The 15,113-nt window shown below is 46.7% G+C and overlaps 1 protein-coding gene across 2 annotated transcripts in view; it reads right to left on the bottom strand.

Annotated features, from left to right (window-relative positions):
- The window catches only part of LOC140408560 (tolloid-like protein 1), a 537,833-nt gene that overhangs the window by 464,310 nt on the left and 58,410 nt on the right, over nt 1–15,113 (bottom strand). The window lies entirely within an intron of this gene.

Consider the following 15,113-nt stretch of genomic DNA (forward strand, 5'->3'; position numbering starts at 1 on the left):
TTCGGGGTGTCGGACCAGCCTAGGCTGTAAACAGGTGCGTGGGCAGATGTCTTAGCCTTCGCCTTGCTGATTGCCCGAAGGCGGGTCCTGTTGGGGTGGAGGTCAGCTTCTCTGCCGTGTCCTGGTGTGGCGGGGGACCTGCTGGAATTTTTGATGCCCGAGAAGGTGAAGTTTGAGTTGTGGGGGAGGATGGAAGGCTTCTACAATTCATGGCCATTGTTTATCCTGCATTTGCAAGAATTGGATGCCATCGAACATTAGGGGAAGCGGGGTTTGGGGGTGGGGTTGAGTGTATTGTTTACCATGTATGGGATGACCGTGGATTCTATTTTGGTCTTTCTTGTTTTGTATTTGGGATGTAGGGGGGAGGTTGGGTTTGTATGTTGAAGGGGATGCTGGTTGGGGGATTGCTACAGTATTTGTTACTGTTGGTTATCTTTTGTTGGGTGTATATTTTATGAAAAACTTGTAAATGAGGAGAATAAAAATATATATTTTTTTAAACTTAAACCAAAATATATAAGAATTAGATAGACCTGCACCAGAAACAGAGTAAAACCCTCACTTCATCTTTGAATACATGGAATGTGGATGAGGCTTTTGTGAGGAACAGAGGCTTGAAGATTGCTTAGTTTTAAATTATTGGGAGAATCTACAGTAGGCCTCAAAATGTCTTATTACAATAAAAGTAACCAGCAGATTAGCTTGGAAGTTTCAGAAAAGCAACCAGAACAAAGGATTTGGGCACCCAGCCAAGAGATGGCAAATGAAAGTTATGTCTCTGAGACTAGCTGGAGCTGAGGAGAATTCTCCAGAGGACTGTGGCATTCTGTGGTCCTTACAAAAGAAAATAACTTTTAAAATAGGTGTGTCTTATAAGACAATTCTTGAGAGAGATAAAAAGTGAACCTGAGTGCATAACATTTATAGTTATAAACAATGTTGTCACGGGCAGCACCGTAACACAGTGGCCCTCGCGCCGAGGACCCGGGGTCGACGCTGGCCCTGGGTCACTGTCTGTGTGGAGTTTGCACATTCGCCCCATGTCTGCGTGGGTCACACCCCCACAACCCAAAGATGTACAGTGTAGGTGGATTAGCCATGCTAACTTGCCCTATAATTGGAAAAAAAGAATTGGGTATTCTAAATTTTTTTTTTTTTTAAATACACCATGTTGTTAGTTAATGGTGCTTGTTTGGTCTCAATCCTTGAAAGTTTTGATTTGTTTAAGAAGAAGTGGGGCTGGATTCTCCGTTTCAGCGGCTAAGTGCTGGCACCACCGGAGCATGTGTGGTCTTTTACGACCAAAACATTGGCGTGAAACCCTCACCGATTCCGGGACCGTTGAGGGGCTAGCTCCGAAAACGACCGGAGAATGGCCAGGTCCCGGGCCGCGCATGCGCATGGTTGACGACCTGCAGCGGTCACACCATGCAACATGGCGCCAGCCATGCGCAAACCTGACCTGCGATCCGCGACCCTACAGTCCACCCTGTGGCCATCCCCCACCAGTCCCCTCATCCCTCGCAGAAGCCCCCTTAGCCAGCGGCATGGGTCCCAGCCGAGTGTGGCGGCGCTGGACACAGTCAGCAGCCACCACGCCGGGTTCATGCACGGCTGAGACCACATGTGTCCCACGCCGTCGGGAGCCCGGCCCATTGGGGGCGGAAAATTGCGGGTGGGCCGGTTGATGTGCCAACCCCGTTGCAATGCGGCGCGGCACGATGACGCCATTTCGGAGGGCGCGGAGTGTGTGCCTGAACGGCATCAAACCTGCACCAGCCCCGATTTCAGCGTCAGAGCCCAATCTCCGCCGAATCGCCGAACACGATTTTGGCGTCAAGCAATGGAGAATCCAACCCGTGAAATTTTGTGGTATAGTTCTATTGGTCAAAACAAGACATTTAAATTTCTTTTAAATTTTTTATGGTCCCTGACCAGATGGTCTTAACACAAGGCAGTGCTATAAGGAGGAACAAGAAGTGAAGTAAAAACGCCATTACTCACTCTCACACATTAAAAGCGCAGATGGAGGCAAATCAGGCCATCGAATCTGCCCTCTAAAAGAGCACCCTCCCCGAGCACCACTCCCCCCGCCCTATTCCCGTAACCCCGCCTGATCTGCACATCTTTGGACTGTGGGGGGAAACCCACGCAGACACAGGAAGAAAGTGCAAACTCCACAGTCACACTGGTCTGGCTCAAGTTGCTTTACTAATTCAGATACTGATACTGCATTTACTTTAGAGGATAGAGGGCAGCACAATGGCATAGTGGTTGGCCTTGCTGCCTCACAGCACCAGGGACCCGGGTTCAATTCCAGCCATGGATAACATGTGGAGTGTCCCCATGTCTGCGTGGGTTTCCTCCAGGTGCTCCAGTTTCCTTCCACAGTCCAAAGATGTGTAGGTTAGGTGGGGCTATGGGGTTACGGGATATGGCGGGTGAGTGGTGTCATGATATTCAAACACACACATCATGATAGACACACCAACAGACAAATCAGCACACACAACACAACAACCAATCATAGACAAGGACAGAGACAGTATAAGAGAAGAAACACGACACCTGGTGGCCGGTAGATCTGGAGACCAGGACAAGGACAGGACCTGATTAACATCACACACAGGGAGTCACCACGTGCAGAGTGTCAAGACAGAACTGTAAATAACAAGTTGAAATAAAACAGCGTTGTACCAAATACAACCGTGTTGGTTCATCTGTACATCAGAACACCCAACACTACAAGTGGGTCTAGGTAAGGTGCTCTTTCAGAGGGTGGGTCTAGGTAAGGTGCTCTTTTCAAGGGTGGGTGCAAACTTCATGGGCCGAATGACCTCCTTTTGCACTGTAGGAATTTTGTGATAGCTTAGAAGTGGTGTCCGCATGTGATGAGATACTGGAACAAGTGGCTTGCAGCCTGGGCAGGGGACATGGATAGCACAGAAGGGCCAGTTTGCACGTGTTCTTCTGCAGGGGTCTCAGGCGTGGACGGCGATGGGCGCGGCCTACAGAAGAAAGCTGATGCGTATGTGCTATGAAATGCTTTGTGGTTTGACAGGCCTGTAGACCAAGAGGACTGCCTATTATTGCACCCATATCTGCAAGTCAATGGATGTTGCAGAATGATCGAAATCAGAACAATGTCATTCAGTATTTCCTGCGCCACTCCCTGAAAACTTTAGTAACTTTAAGGAAATCTAGAAACCACAAAATGCTTCTACTATCACAGAAAAAATCAGTAGAAGTCAATCAGGAAATAATCGATAATCCCTTTAATAGTGCTGGCAGGAGTCCTTTTTGCTGCTACTGATGCATATTCTTTTTAAAAAATAAATTTAGAATACCCAATTCATTTTTTCCAATTAAGTATTGTGTTCAGTTTTGGTCTCCTTACCTGAGAAAGGACATATTGGCACTGGAGGGAATGCAGAGGAGATTCACTAGGTTGATCCCAGAGTTGAGGGGATTAGATTATGACGAGAGGTTGATTAGGCTGGGACTGTACTCATTGGAGTTTAGAAGGATGCAGGGGGATCTTATTGAAACATATAAAATTATGAAGGGAATAGATAGGATAGATGCGGGCAGGATGTTTCCACTGGCCGGGGAAAGCAGAACTAGGGGGCATAGCCTCAAAATAAGGGGAAGTAGATTTAGGACGGAGTGTAGGAGGAACTTCTTCACCCAAAGGGTTGTGAATCTCTGGAATTCCTTGCCCAGTGAAGCAGTTGAGGCTCCTTCTTTAAACGTTTTTAAGAAAAAGATAGATACCTTTCTAAAGAATAAAGGGATTTGGGAATGTGGTGTACAGGCCGGAGAGTGGAGCTGAGTCCACAAAGATCAGCCATGATCTCATTAAATGGCGGAGCAGGCTCGAGGGGCCAGATGGCCTACTCCTGTTCCTAGTTCTTATGTTCTTATTAAGGGACAATTTAGCATGGCCAATCCACCTACCCTGCACATCTTTGGGTGGTGGGGCGAAACCCAAGCAAACACGGGGAGAATGTGCAAACTCCACACGGACAGTGACCCAGAGCCGGGATCGAACCTGGGACCTCAGCACCATGAGGCAGCAGGGATAACCCACTGCGCCACCGTGCTGCCCTCTACTGATGCAGATTCAGCTACGAGCGAGTAGCTGGAGGATTGATCACAAAGGATAGCATTGGTATTGATCAGTGTTACATGATGATTGACACGCATTCTGCCTACTCTGCATTCTTGTGGTACACACTTTGGGCACTCCAACACCTTCACCAAAACAGCACTAGAGGAGCTCAACTAGTAGTGGAGGCAAAAGGCATTGATAAAACAGGCATGAAATTTCACAGCCATTGTCAGTGTATGGTGAACATTATGTAATTGTAACCTTGATGAGAGAAACATTTTGAAAGTTTTTATTTGAGAAATATAGGGCGGGATTCTCCCATTTGGCGGCAGAGTGTCCACGCCATCAGAAACGCCATTGCGTTTCACGACGGCGTGAACGGGCCACTAGGAGTGCCGATTCTGGCCCCTACAGGAGGCCAGCACGGCGCTGGAGCGGTTCACGCCACTCCAGCCTACAATCCCGGTGCGAACTGTGCGACGCGCCAACCTGCGCATGCACAGTGGCACCGGCATCAACGAGGACATGCACAGTGGCCGGTGGCCTCCCTCAACGTGCTGGCCCCGACGCAACATGGCGCGGGAGTTCAGGGGCCGGCACGCAAGAAAATAGGCCTGGAGAGCGAGAGGCCAGCCCACCGATCGGTGGGTCCCGATCGCGGGCCAGGCCCCATCAGAGGCCCCCCTCCCCCCCAGGCCGCCCCCCGATCCTGCGCGGAGAATTCCCACTGGCTGCGACCATCCGGAGAATCCCGCCCAGTGTTGCTAAGGCCTTCAGTGTTCTCTCTGAAGATTATTTGCCACTCATTGTAATTATTGTTTCTATCAATATCACAGTGGGAAAATGTAGACGGTACAGGTAACATGCATTTAAACAGTGCCACTACCATAATGTCCTTTCTGCCCTTATTAAACTGTAAAGAAAGGTTCTCACATTACTTCAGTCTTAAAAGTTAAAATTGTAAAGTAAAACAAATGCGTTTGCGTTATTATTGTTTTCACACATCGTTGCCTGTAATTTTGTTTTAAGGATGTCAACTGGCAAAATCCATTGAAACTTTTAAATCCCACACATGAAATGTCCGACTCAAACAGTTCATTTGAAACGATAGTTGAACAGGAAGGTAAACAGCTATATACTGGAGTCAAACTGTTTTGATATAATACATATAATCAAAGTGACTAAACACTTGGAAGTTGATAGTAAAGCTACTGCTCATCCGTTCTTCACAAGCGGATGGAAAAATAAAATGGATTTTCTGGACACCACCACCCCCGGTGAGGGGGGGGGTGCTGTCCACGGGAGCAGAAGATCCCGCCAGTGTGAGCAGCTGCAAAACCTCACCCATAATGCTTAAACATGAATAATTGCAGTTAATCAAGAGGTCCACAAGCAGATTGAACATAACTAAAAGGTGCTGGATTCCTTCCGAGGGCTGGATTCTCCATTCTGGAGACTAAGTGCTGCCGCCGGTGTAGAATCGTAGGAACAGAACGCTCCCGCTAGGAGCGCCGGCCAAGAGAAATTCATGTGATACCAATTGGCCAGCACGCTGCCCATGTACAGCCCGCCTAATTCCCAGTCCCGCAGCAGCCTGGTTCACTGGGGTTGGGAATCGTGTTCAGAGCCCGACAAGCTAGAGCACCTTTCAAGTGCTCCACTCAGCACAGACTGTCATTCCAGCCAAGAAGATGTTAAAAGACCAGCTCTAAGGTTCCTGGAGTCAGAGATTCACCGAATGCTGGACACTGTTGAGGAGAAGAGAGACACACTCTTCCCCAGTGTGGGGTGTAGACTGAAGCCCGCCATCTGAACAAGGCCGGGATGAGGTGGAAGAGGCTGTCAGTGCTGCCAGCCTCACCAAGAGGGCTGGCACACAATGCCGTAAGAAGATGGGATGACCTCCTTCGAGCAGCTCAGGTGAGTAACCACCTTTGTGCACCTGGCATCACTCCCATCCCTCACATCTTTCCCAATTCCCTAAAGGCCAACAACACCCCACCTGCCTGCATCTCCCTTACAATCCACGCTCCACGAACCCCAATGTATTGTCTTCTTTGGCCAGAAGGCTTACACACACATGCCACCAGCTACAAACCCCCCCCCCCCCCCCCCCACCCCACCCCCGCCAACATCTCACTATGGCCTTTCTGTCTCCCCAAGGATAAAACGGTCCACAATCGGCAAGAGCCCCAGAATACGGGAGGGACCATCCCAGAGTCCAAACAGATATTAGAGTCCAAACCCCTTCTGAGGAAAGTGCCCTGCAGCCTGTGGGGGAGGCGGAGGAGACGACAGCGGCTGCAATGGAGTTCGACATGCGGCAAACAAGTGAGAGTGCAGGTGGATTTGTAGCTGGGGATTTATAGCTGGTGGTGCATTGTCTCCCTGGTGAACTGGTGTCAGTGGAGACTCACGTTGTCCAGCAGCTCCTCGAAGGACAAGCGGCAAGAGTATACACGTGGCCTGATGCGGCGCCACCTTCACACCTCCTCCTCGGCCTGTTGGACAGCCAGCACTCGAGCCTCACCAGCTGGCCCCCGCTCTTCTGGAGCAGGCTTCTCTCACCCAGGGACTTCCCTGGACTGACCCTGATGCTCTTGATCCAGAGTCCACAACTGCAGCAGCAGCCAAGTAGATTGCAGCATAACTGGCTGTAGTCCGAAATCCATAGGCGGGATTCGCTGTTGGCTGATGCCAAAATCTTGAAACGCAGTTGGGCGGAGAGTAGGTTCCGATGCCAAATCGCAATTCTGTCATCTCGACAGCGCTGTCAATGCGGTTCGGAACGCACGGACAGTAAACACCTTTTGCATGTCATTAGCGGGCCTGACCCGGTTTTCTCCGGGGCCTCCGCGATGCTCTACCTCCGATTGGCTGATTTCCCGATGGCGAGGTTCACTTGTGCTTTTAAAAATCATGAAGCAAGCGCCATGGCTGCTCAGGGAGAGGGAGGGAGCATGGAAAGTGTTCAACATCGCCATTGTTTGCTGTCGGTTGTGCCGCTGGTCGGAGGGTTTCTGTCAGGGTTAGCAGTTTCAAATTCCTCGGGGTACACATCTCCAAAAATCGGTCCTGGTCCACCCATGTCAACGCTACCACCAAGAAAGTACAACGGCGCCTATACTTCCTCAGGAAACTAAGGAAATTCGGCATGTCCACATTAACTCACACCAACTTTTACAGGTGCACCATAGAAAGCATCCTATCTGGCTGGCATGGCAACTGCTCGGCCCAAGACCGCAAGAAACTTCAGAGAGTTGTGAACACAGCCCAGTCCATCACACAAACCAGCCTCCCATCCAACAACTCCATCTACACCTCCCGCTGCCTGGGGAAAGCGTGCAGCATTAACAAAGACCCCTCCCACCCGGCTTACTCACTCTTCCAACTTCTTCCATCGGGCAGGAGATACAAAAATCTGAAAATACGCACGAGCAGAATATAAAAATAGCTTCTTCCCCACTGTTACCAGACTCCTAAACGACCCTCTTATGGACTGACATCATTAACATACACCCCTCACCCGATGCCAGTGTTATGTAGTTGCATTGTGTACCTTGTGTTGCCCTATTATGCATTTTCTTTTATCTCCTTTTCTTTTCATGTACTTAATGATCTGTTGAGCTGCTCGCAGTAAAATACTTTTCACTGTACCTTGGTACACGTGACAATAAACAAATCCAAGCTTCTGCTAATCCCCTGCTTCCTCTACTGTGTGGCTGCGCTTCTGAGGAATGCACTGAGGAGTGCCAACACCTGGTGGACCGGTGATTGAGCATGGCTATGCCCATCCCATTGATGATACTGCTGGGGTATGGGGATTTCCAGAAGCCCTCAGAGCATTTGCAGGATACTGTCAGCCATCTCAACAGCCAGGAGCCTGTGAATTGCAACTAGGGAGTGGGTTTAAATGATTTTATAGCAGCAATGGGGGTCTCAGCCAGGGTACCCCGATCCCCAGGGGTAACCCCAAGTCCACGCACTTGCCAGCAAGTTGTTCATCACTACTTCCTGAGATCCAGGCACACACCCCCAAGCAAGCCTGAAAATTTTCAAACGTTTTCTTACTACCGTTCTCCCCCTCAAATGGCCAGGCTTGTAAATACTTGCACCAATTCACACCTCCGTGACTTGCGGCTGAGAGGGCTGGAACATCACGGAGGGGTAGAGAATCGGGCTTCCAGCCCATTAATCACATGAAAATCCATGCGAATCGGGGTTTTGCATGGTGCTGCCGGTGCAGGATGGGTTACTCGCTGCTGCCACCAGCGTGGGACTGGAGCCGGCCGCCGCCCCATTCTCCGCCAGATCTGGAAACCCGCTACCAGCTTCGAGCGATAGACAATCCACCTTATTATTGTTGATTTTTATTTTTTAAACAAAAGAGAATTCACATATCTAACTCTTCAATTCATCAGCCCAGCCTCCTTGATGCTAGTCCTATTTCCCGGCCACTGCTTGGCTATCGAGTTGTGCCATTCTGGTATTGGAGAGATGCACTGGAACAGTCAGGTCTGGATTTTGAAGGTGCCAAAGATATGGACAAGGAGCTGTACAGACAAAGGTTTTGTCATTCAGACTGTCACACAGTTTTTCTCCACATTATAGCTACTATCCAAATTCCACTCTCCAGCTCACTCCTGAAAACATTTAGGGCGGGATTATCCGGTCTCCGACGCTGAAATCGCGTTTGCCGATCAGCCGGAAAATCCACATCGGTGCCAAAACGGGACGGCGCCGCTTTTGCAATCTCCACCCCCTCCAAAACGGTGTACTCTAGGAGTACGCCGTTGGAACAGCCTCAAGGTCCTCCTCCCGATGGACCAAGTTGCCGACGGCGCCGGTCAAGTGTGGTATTTATTTTCGGGTACTCAGCGTGGCAGCTGCGGACTAAATCCAACGCCACCACAGTCGGGGGGGGGGGGCCTTGCCAAGGGGGGTCACTATTTGACAGGCTGGATTCCCCCGTGGCCGGCGTCATGTTGCAAGCCGCCGCCGTTTGCATGCTCGGCCATGGACCCGGCAATGCTCCGGCCATATCCGCAGCTAGAGCCAGGTCCTCTATGCTGCTTGCCTGCTAATCCCCTCACCAGATGGGGAATCGGTGACCGTTTTGAGCCATTTTTTCGGTCGTAAAACTACACTGTTCCCACGCCGGCATCAGCACTTAGTCTCAGAATCGGAGAATCCAGCCCTTAATATTCCTCTCTTTCATGAAACTTTCTCATTTCCTTCAGCCAATTTCCATTTCTACAAACATTTCGACATTATAACCGTCCTGTATGTACCCTTTCTTTGTGCTTTCTGTCACTGACTTGTTAGCAGTGTAAACCATTGGTCACTGTTAATCCTCATCATCAACATTTTTGATCTTGGAGTTAGATCACCTTACATGGACATTAGGCTACAGAGGCTGGGAATTCTGAAGAGAGTAACCACTTCACGACTCCTCAACTCCTGTCCACCATCTACCAGGTACAAGTCAGGAATGTGATGGCATACTCTCCACTTGTCTGAATGAGTGCAGCTCCAACATCATAGAATCTCAATACCATTCAGGACAAAGCAGCCCACTTGATTGGCACCCCATCCACCATCTTAAAACATTCACTCCCTCAACAACCAACACACATTGACAGCAGTGTGTCGAATCAACAAGATCACTGCAGCAACATAACAAGGCCCCTTCAACAGCACCTTTCAAAGCTCTGACTTTTACTACGTAGAAGAACAAGGGCAGCAGGGGCAGCAGATCCATGGGAACACCACCACCTGCAAGTTCCCCTCCAAGTCACATGCCAATATATTGTTGGTCCTTGGTCAAAATCCTGCAATTCCCTTCCTAACAGCATTGTGGGTGTTGCTACAACACATGAACTGCAACATTCAAGGAGGCAGCACACCACCACCTCCTGGACCATACAAAATTAGTGTTATTTGAGGTGGCATTAAGTGTACATTCAGGCTCAGTGCACCTGGATTAGAGAGGGTAAATTTGGGCCTAATAGTGCAACTCACGCTCTCAATTCATCCCTTCATTTAGCACTTTATTTTTTAGGAACAGCATGTTAGAAACAGTTTGAATAATGTTTTGAAATAGTGTTCTGCACCTCCAAGCCTGCCTAACAAGAAGAAAGTTATCAGATTATGTGCACACAACTTGCCAGGGGCTGAGTTCAGTTTGTTTACAAACTGTAAGTTACTTTAAAACAGTTGTGTTGTTATATGCAATCCTGAAATAAAAATGATGTAACATACAAAACAAATTGTAATTGTTCGCTTTCACAGTGACAGTGCTCTTATAAGACTCCCAAAACAGCTTTGCATGAGATAAAGCAAGCACTTTATAAAAGGAGGAAATATTTGCCTATTACATCACCTTAGAGATGACCAAATTTTTAAGTTGCTTCATCTTTTTCTTTATAAGGTCACTGGTATTTGTAGAAAGCATGAATAAACATGAGGTTTTGCCATTTCAAACATTTATCAGGATTCCCGATGCCAGGAAAGGACAGTCAGGAGACTATTATGGGGTGTGAGAAGATGAGATGAAGAATGGACAATGCCAGCTTTCTTTTAAAAGCTGAGAAATTAGGTGACATGAAGCTGTCAATTTGCAGGACCCTCCATGACATTACAAATGTTATCAGATTAGCAAACAGCCAAATCATTCACAATGCATAAATACTTCTGGAAAATATTACCAACACCTGGCAATGCCAATGTATACAAAGGTATTTGGAATGAATTGCATTTCCTCTTCTTGACAAAATAGCAGTCACACTGCCTAGGGGTTGCCGTGTTGGGTGTTACACTATACAGATGAACCAACACGGTTGCAGATGGTACAACTCTGTTTTATTACTATCAATAACAACATCTGTGAACTTATGACTGTGGTTCGTTCTTTACCCTTTAACCTGTGGACCCAGCCCTTACACTATCTTAGAGAGGCACTCAGCACATGGTATATGTCTGAGTGGCTTGCTGTGAGCTCTGTGCCCTGAGCTGTCTCCTGCTGGAATGAGCGGGAACTGTGGTGTTCCCCGTTTTAGTGCGTGTGCTCTTGCTTGTGATTGGCTGTGATGTTGCGTGTGTGTTGATTGGTCCGTTGATCTGTCCATCAGTGTGTATGTGTGTTTGCACCATGATGTTTATCTGAATATCATGACAGGGGTATGTCCGAGACAAAAACAGAAGCCCTATTGTCCAAAGCTGTCACATCCTTGAACTCTTAGCCAGGGGCAACTTCAAATTACTCAAATCACACTGGAGTACACATCTAGCTCATGACCTATGAGGATTTGAAAGGCCTGATAGCACATCTATTTCAAATGGAAAGACCAAGCAACATTGCAGTTTCAACCAGATACTCCCGGTGGCCTAGAATCTGGGACTATGGTAGACAGTAATACAGAAGGATACCAAAGATACCAAACCCAGAATTATTGGTTATACGTATTCGAATTGTTACCATTTTGGGTTAGAGTTGATCAAACCTGTACCATGTATATGTCCAAATCAGATGCTCATTCCACCTTTTATTTCTGGTAGTAAATGTGCATATTCTTGCAACGGTAGGTCTGTCCCTCGTTCTTAGATTTATGCTAACACAAACCATATTAGAATATCATCATGCCTCCTGATTATTAATGTGCTCCAATATCAAATGCAGTGTGGATTTGCAACAGATGTTGCAAATGGGGTAGCTTTTCAGAACAGTGATCAATCAGATTCACTTCAACCAAACAAAACCTTAAAACAAAACATAACATGGATTCTCAAAAAAATTGAGTAACCTATGTCGTGTTGGGTGTTCTGATGTACAAACGATCCAACACAGCTGGAGATGGTGTAACTCAATTTTATTAACTTGGGTACGTGCATTACCAGCTAATCTGTGGACCCTGTCCTATTACTATCTGGGTGAGGCACTCAGCACATGGTGAATGTCTGAGTGGCAGGCTCTGAGCTCGGTGCTCTGAGCTGGCTGCTGCTGGAATGAACGGGAACTGTAGTGCCCCCTGTTTTCATAGTGCGTGTGCTCTCTCACTGGAGATTGGCTGCAATGTTGTGTGTTTGTTGGTTGGTCCTACTGCATGTCCAATGCATGTTCACAATTTACATAGACAATTTGGAGTTGGGGACCAAGTGCAATGTGTCAAAGTTTGCAGACGACACTAAGATGAGTGGTAAAGCAAAAAGTGCAGAGTATACCGGAAGTCTGCAGAAGGATTTGGATAGGTTAGGTGAATGGGCTAGGGTCTGGCAGATGGAATTCAATGTTGCCAAGTGTGAGGCTATCCATTTTGGGAGGAATAACAGCAGAATGGATTATTATTTAAACGGTAAGATGTTAAAACATGCTGCTGTGCAGAGGGACCTGGGTGTGCTGGTGCACAAGTCGCAAAAAGTTGGTGTGCAGGTGCAACAGGTGATTAAGAAGGCTAATCGAGTTTTGTCTTTCATTGCTAGAGGGATGGAGTTCAAGACTAGTGAGGTTATGCTGCAATTGTATAGGGTGTTGGTGAGGCCGCATCTGGAGTATTGTGTTCAGTTTTGGTCTCCTTACCTGAGAAAGGACATATTGGCACTGGAGGGAGTGCAGAGGAGATTCACTAGGTTGAACCCAGAGTTGAGGGGATTAGATTATGACGAGAGGTTGAGGAGACTGGGACTGTACTCATTGGAGTTTAGAAGGATGCGGGGGGGATCTTATTGAGACATATAAAATTATGAAGGGAAAAGATAGGATAGATGCGGGCAGGTTGCTCCACTGGTCGGGGAAAGCAGAACTAGGGGGCATAGCCTCAAAATAAGGGGAGGTAGATTTAGGACGGAGTGTAGGAGGAACTTCTTCACCCAAAGGGTTGTGAATCTCTGGAATTCCTTGCCCAGTGAAGCAGTTGAGGCTCCTTCTTTAAACGTTTTTAAGAAAAAGATAGATGCCTTTCTAAAGAATAAAGGGATTCGGGGATATGGTGTACGCGCCGGAGAGTGGAGCTGAGTCCACAAAGATCAGCCATGATCTCATTAAATGGCGGAGCAGGCTCGAGGGGCCAGATGGCCTACTCCTGTTCCTAGTTCTTATGTTCTTATGTCCATCAGTGTGTGTTTGATTGCACCATGATATGCTGATCTAAATATCATGACAACCTCTGTTGTTTGGGGTATGCCTGCCATTTTTATCACCTTTGATAATATACTTGGCACTTGAAATTTCTACTTTTTTTTCTAAACAAAGAGGAAATTATCCATATTTTACAAGTAAGGGTTTTATCAACTTACAAATTTTATGAAAAACAAAACCCACATGACCTGCTGGCCTTCAGTAGAAAGTGCTCTTTGGAAATATTTTCATCTCAAATTAACAAGTGTATTTATCAATATGTTGGCTGCAAGTATTAGTATAAATATGCTTTGGGAAGTTTTATGGTTGCTCTCCCACTAGTTTAATAGCAGATTTCTCTTCCCTTCATTCCTAAAATGGTGACTCCTTCCTGAGGTAAAACTTTGTGGCTGCTTGCCGTCTTACCCAAGTGACTATTCTTAACATGTGAGCCCAGATAGAGTATTAGCATGTCATTTAACCAAGAACACAGAAAAGCCAAGTCCAAGCTATTATCACTTGTCATGCACATGTCTTCATTTTCTAGCAAGGATTGATGTGTAGTGAATGGTAGTAGATTGCTTTTCGTTCCTGATGTGTTAGGTAGGTAGGTTCGATGTGGACTGCACTCGACGCAGGGAATCTAGCAACAGACGTCTAACACTGGAGAAAATCCAACACTGTTTTATTCAACGACAGAACTGATATACATATTCAACTGTGGGTCGACACTATACTGAACTGACTGGAGACCTTTTAGTAGCCTGACCAGACTTACTAGCTACCGCATGGTGTTTGCACTTGCTAGCTCGTGAACTCTAACTGTCTCAGTGGCTGGGTCCCAAGAGAGCGGGAAACCTATTGTCCTCTGGCTTTCTAGTGGTAGTGTCCTGTCTGGTGATTGGCAGCACTGTGTTGTGTGCTTACTGGTCATCCTGTGTGTCAATCACTGCCTGTTTGCATCTCATAAGTGGATATTATGACAGTTCCTAGCTCAGGGACAGATTGGTGTCAATTGTATCACTCTTTCCATTATCCTCAAATAGTCATTCCAGTGCAAACTGTTCGAAATAATTCAAAACCACAAGAATTTGTAGATAGCTTTGTCTAACACTGCATGCATTTAGTCCTGTTTGGAAGCAGACATAACGGCCAAAATACTTTGGCTAATTTTTCCAACAAAAAGTTGACATGAGGTAAGAAATGCCGACTTTTCTTTCACTCACTTAATTTCTTTGCTCAAAGTATCAACGGCAAAAACGTCATCCCACCACTTACATGCCAATGAATTATCTATTTAAGCAAGCAAAAGTAAATGTAAAGTAAAAGTTGGCATAATTCCTCTTTACTCTTGGTTCAGTTTTTTCTTTATCTTGACACACCTCTGCAGCTTAGAACCAAAGAGGGCCTTGTTACAGGACAGCAGAGCTGTCAACACAATAATGTCATACTGTTACACTAACATACCCCGCCAGGGTACATGCAGAGAAATCATAACGAGAAGCTCTGAAAGTGACCCTCGATTTACTTCAGAGCCACTCCACTCAACCTGTGATGTACTTTTGTTCCAGAATTTATCTGGTTACTCAAATAATAGTATCACTAAGAGGAGACATTTTAATCTGGCACGGCCAAAAAAAGAAACAAAATTGGCCCTAAACATGAATCAAAGTGTTTAACCATGAAAATTATAATTATAGGTCAGAGTATGTTCTATAATGAAGTCTGGAGCATAAAAGCTGCATGTAAGTGATGTGCACAAACATAAACCAGATTTCATAACAAAACCAAATCCAGATTTCTAGTTGTTCCCAATCAGACTCCAAACAATTTCAATAAAGGTCTATTGCACACAAATATTAAATATTGCTCCATTACTTACACATA

Source organism: Scyliorhinus torazame, chromosome 3 (assembly GCF_047496885.1).
Source record: "Scyliorhinus torazame isolate Kashiwa2021f chromosome 3, sScyTor2.1, whole genome shotgun sequence".
Taxonomy (NCBI): Eukaryota; Metazoa; Chordata; class Chondrichthyes; order Carcharhiniformes; family Scyliorhinidae; genus Scyliorhinus; species Scyliorhinus torazame.